The sequence below is a fragment of the Sinocyclocheilus grahami genome, unplaced genomic scaffold (genome assembly GCF_001515645.1).
Source record: "Sinocyclocheilus grahami isolate Dianchi unplaced genomic scaffold, SAMN03320097.WGS_v1.1 scaffold1244.1, whole genome shotgun sequence".
NCBI lineage: Eukaryota > Metazoa > Chordata > Actinopteri > Cypriniformes > Cyprinidae > Sinocyclocheilus > Sinocyclocheilus grahami.
In genome coordinates this window covers 67,217-72,374 of record NW_015506423.1, presented here as the reverse complement: position 1 = coordinate 72,374, position 5,158 = coordinate 67,217, and the positions used below count along the sequence as shown (strand labels likewise).

The 5,158-nt window shown below is 36.7% G+C and overlaps 2 protein-coding genes across 2 annotated transcripts in view; one reads left to right on the top strand and one right to left on the bottom strand.

The window, feature by feature from the left end:
* The window catches only part of LOC107568435 (uncharacterized), a 9,760-nt gene extending 8,959 nt beyond the window's left edge, over positions 1-801 (bottom strand). Inside the window, exon 1 of the mRNA XM_016254405.1 lies at positions 727-801. The gene's annotated coding sequence lies outside the window, so the exon portion shown is untranslated. The remainder of the gene's footprint in view (positions 1-726) is intronic.
* A 481-nt stretch (positions 802-1,282) lies between these two features.
* LOC107568443 (transmembrane and immunoglobulin domain-containing protein 1-like) overlaps positions 1,283-5,158 on the top strand; it is a 21,336-nt gene continuing 17,460 nt past the window's right edge. Inside the window, exon 1 of the mRNA XM_016254414.1 lies at positions 1,283-1,403. The gene's annotated coding sequence lies outside the window, so the exon portion shown is untranslated. The remainder of the gene's footprint in view (positions 1,404-5,158) is intronic.

The following is a 5,158-nucleotide window of genomic DNA, read 5'->3' as shown; positions in this document are numbered from 1 at the left end:
GAGTAGAATTGTTTCAGGTTTCTTTGATGAATAGAAAGTTCAGAAAAACAGCATTTATCTGAAATTTTATTTTTTTGTAACATTATACATTTATTTATCATCCCTTTTGATCAATTTAAAGCATACTTGCTAAATAAAAGTATTAATTTCTATCATTTCCCAAGGGAAAAAAATATACTGACTCCAAGCTTTTGAATGGTATATGTAGCCTATAATGTTACAAAAGCTTTTTATTTCAGATAAATGCTGATCTTTGCTCGTCATGCTTGTCATGTGACACAGCAGCCACAATAGCACTGTATAACTAATATAGGTTTATGTTTTTTTTGTACGTGTATCAGGAAATATCTCGATTCTCAAACATGTGTAAGTAAATGCGTTTTTGTACCAGATTGTTATTTGTGGGTGACAAAGTAGAGTAATAGTGTAATCTATTAATAACTACACATAAAACCCCGACTTTTTACTTAAATAGGCCTGATATGGGTGTCATGCCATAAAATATTTTTTAACACGACTGACTTTGTATTTAATGTGAATTTAATAACAATATTGTAAATTAGGCTACTATATTAGGCTATAATATTTTCATTTTACAGATAGCAAAGAACATTTAAATGATCAAAGAACATTTTCACTTCAGTCTAGCCAGAGTTCAGGCACTCTCAAAAACTCCCATTTAAATCACTGAAGCTGTTTAAACTGTGAAATGAATATCTTACTTACATTCATACGCACATCTGCACAGTCAGCGAGCAAGTGAACAAAACACTGCGTTTCAGCGATGAGATGACTCATTTGAACGTCTCTGATAACAGACTCGAGTGTGATTGGTTATAATGCAGCGCTGTACAAACGCATCTGTCTCTGGATCAGTGCCAGCCAAAGCGAGAACGCAGATTTGCATTGCAGCAGGGCTGGATTGGTAATCGGGATCTGAATGCCTCTGATTGGCCATTGCATTCATTAGCTCAACAGAATCGTGTGTGATTGGTTATAATGCAGCGCTGTACAAACGCATCTGTCTCTGGATCAGTGCCAGCCAAAGCGAGAACGCAGATTTGCATTGAATACAGGAGACAAACCAATGGGCCACTGGCTGCTCGCTGTCCGTGCGTGATGGTCATCGGCAAAAAAAAAAAAAACCTTCTGTCAGCGCCTTAAGTGCGTCGGCCCACCGGGAAAATGCCCGGTATGCCCGATTACCAATCCAGCCCTGGGTTTAACCCCTGACGGGAGCAGCCGATAGAGATAAACTTTTTAGAGAGTTTGGAGACAAGTCCTGGAAGCAATAGAATGTACTCTAAAGGTACGATGTGAAAAGCAAGACGAATGTCCGGCGAATTGAATATTCACATCAAAGGCGAAACGAATGTTCGCATCTTCAATTTGACGCCTACACGGTAAGTGACACTGACCGAAAATGTATTTGACGCCTCAACACTAGGCGAAAAACACTAGGTCAAAACTTATTTTTTTGTCCTGGTTCTTGTAGTCAGTGTGACTTTTGTCAAAAAGTTCTCTATGTTCAGACTCCAATGACAACAACATCTCGACATCCATATTTTTTGTATGTTGGTTGAAAGTGTTTTTACGCTCGTGCTCAATACAGTCTTTAATACAGTCTTCAATCTTATTGGCCGGCCTGTGTTTTCGCTTTTCGAAACTGAAAAGATTCGTCGGACTGATTCGAAAAAAAAAAACATTCGCATTTTCGGTGTGCGAATGTTCGCGGTCTAAGTGGAAGCATCCATAGGAATCTGTCGTTTTATTCCAGAGCGTCATCGCGTCCGATATTTGTTTTGCTTTTTTTCGCTCAGTGTGGAAAGGACTTAAGACTTAAAGGGATAGTTCACCCAAAAATGAAAATGTGATGTTTATCTGCTTACCCCCAGGGCATCCAAGATGTAGGTGAATTTGTTTCTTCAGTAGAACACATATGATGATTTTTAACTCCAACCGTTGCAGTCTATCAGTCGTATAATGCATGGCAATGGTAACAAAATCTATGAGAGTAAAAAAAACATGCACAGACAAATCCAAATTAAACCCTGCGGCTCGTGACGACACATTGATGTCCTAAGACACGAAACGATCGGTTTGTGCCAGAAACCGAACAGTATTTATATAATTTTTTACCTCTAATACACCGCTATGTCCAACTACTGTCTTTGGGCGCGCGCAGGCATCCGGTGCGTGAGGTGTGTACGCAGTGTACTGGCCCCAAATAACTACTGTGAAACACACATACTGAAGTCATTGTAATCACATTGACTGTGTCTCTGCACAACTGTATTACACACTCCTGAACTACTGAAAAAAAATGTTGCTCACATTTGTATTCTGTTGTTTGTGCTTTTGGTGTCCGGTTGGTAAGTAATAAACATGTTTTTCTAACGGATTTAAAAATGAAAAATGATAATACTGTGTGATATAGTCTCTGTTATTTGTGTATAGATGTGCTGAAGTTCTACCGCAATACAGTTTCTGATTGGAAAAGGCAGGAATCTTATTCAAACATTCACTTTTATGTTTAAATGTGCAGTATAATTGGTTTAACCTATTTTAGGTTTCATAACCTTTTCATACTCTGCACCAGAGAGAGGATGTACAGCATGTATCTTGCTTTGTTTGCTATTGAAATAGTTAATCATTAAAACTGGCATGAAGGAAGAAGATCATTCTGTTGTGTTTGGCGATGTTGAAACAATGTGTGAAAAAAACATCTGAAAACATAACAGTAGCTCTGAATGAAGACTAGTGCATTTAAAATTTTCACTTTACATTAATTCATTCACCAGACGCTTTTATCAAAAACTGACTTACAACTGAAAAATACAACAAGCGATTAATCATAAAGAGGCAAATAAACACAGGAAGTGCTTGCAATACAAAGTTTCAGACATTGTTCAGATTAGTGCAAGTTAGAACAGGGAGAGTTTTTTGTTTTTTTAGTTAGATGCAGTCAAATGATATATAATATCGATATATCGATTGATATACCCCTGAATCGAATGGTTACGTATCACAGAATCTTTTTGAGGTATCTGCTAATATCATATCGCTGGCAACAATGAACCATCCAATTTAACCCCTAAATAGCCCAAAAATACTGTTGTTGTGTAAATGAACAGCCAAAATGCATAAAAAATGTAAGTTTTTAGTTGAAAACAGAATTGTATTGATGCCTCCTCAATTTAGTTCCTGTCTCCTTAGTTGTCCTGGTTATTTGTTATTAGTGTTGATGCTATTGTGATGCTTTTTGTGTACTTCAGCTTTCCTGTTTTTGTTGTTGTTGAATTGAGTTGAAAAAAAAAATGCATTGCATTACAGGGGGTTGCATATTTAGGAGCTAAAATTCATCCTGATTATATTTAAGCTGTGAAAATTTAAATGAAAAATATTTCTAACACATTTTCCATAATTCAAAATTCAATAATCCATTTTTGCCCTTTCACTTTTAAAATATTCAGTCTGTTTAAAAATGATTTATAATATTCAACTGTCAATTTTTGGTCAATTTTATTTTACTTACAAATCTCCTTCAACAAATTCAGTGGTTCAAATTCAGCATTGTACATCCAGGAACTGCAGGAATAGCAGTAGAGTACTGCTATTCCTGCATGATCTCCATCTGCTGTTAGTCACTCACCAACAGATAGCACAAAGCAAGAAAAGAAAACGAAACAACCGAAAGCAATATATATCTTCTTCAGATGTAATTTTGATCAGTACATCACTGTCAGGGAGAATATTGTTATAATCTCCTTTGCAGTAGAGAAAGCTGCATACATGTAGACTACATGGGGAAATGAGTAACTGCAATGATGCCGAATTAAATGTAAACACAGCTTTGTGGCATATATACTGGCCCTGATAATCATAACATATACTTACTGATTGCTCCATTTCTGCAAATTAGTTTTTGTGAATGAATGACTTGCCCTACCGGTTGCTTTACACCACCTGCTGGTGAGCGAATAACAGCAGATGGAGATCATGCATCTGTACTCTACTGCTATTCCTGCAGGTCCCGGATGTGCAATGCTGAATATTCTGCCACATTTGAAACAGCGAATTTGTGGAAGCAAATTTGTAAAGCAAAATAAAATGGACCGAAAATTGCCTGTCAAATATTAAGAATGTTATTTTAGAATGTTTCCCCTTATTGATTCCATAGCGATGCGTCATGTTTGTCACACCGCAGCCACAATAACATTGTATGACAGTATCGCTTTTATTTAGTTTTTCCTTTTTTATTCAAAATATGTACAAACTTACCATGTCATCAACAATCTGATATTCCGATTCTCGAATACGTGAAAGTGAGTATGTTTTGTCATTTAACTTTAAGACCTGCCATGGAACAGTTCCGCCAGAGCATATCTTAGTATTTTTACATGCTGTGCTGTCATTCTTTTGAGTATTTTCATATGCCATATATCAATACAATCCTTACATCCCCAATTTGAATACTGGCTATGCATGTAAGAAATCCATAGTAACTAGATAAGTAGCTCAAAAGTGCAATAAACGCACACAAAAAAGATAATTTTTTTTTTTTTTTTACATATTTTATTAAATACAGAAATATGACTAATGTCAACCTCAAATTTGTCAATGTAAAAATCTTGCATAAAACACTTTAAAGGGGTCATATAATGCTGCTAAAAAGAACATTATTTTGTGTATTTGGTATAATGAAATATGTTTATGCGGTTTAAAGTAAAAAAAACACATTATTTTCCACATACTGTACATTATTGTTTCTCCTCTATGCCCCGCCTTTTTGAAACGTGTCGATTTTTACAAAGCTCAGCGGTCTGAAAAAGCGAGGTGTGCTGTGATTGGCCAGCTATCCAGTGCGTTGTGATTGGCCGAATACCTCAAGCGTGAGACGGAAATGTTACGCCCCTCACATACTGTTGATGCCGTGTCCGGCCGGAGCGACGAGACAAAAACATTAAAACCCATTACAAACGAGGCATTTGTTGCATCCAGTGGGGACATAATTACTGATTATAATGACTTATACTGTCTTTTTACGCATTGCGTTGCATTGCATCGCGCCGCGTAAACCTAAAACCCTGTCTGCATTTGAGATCAGAGAAATGACAGACAACAAGTGCTACTCTACTGCCCAAAACTCGCGTTTGAA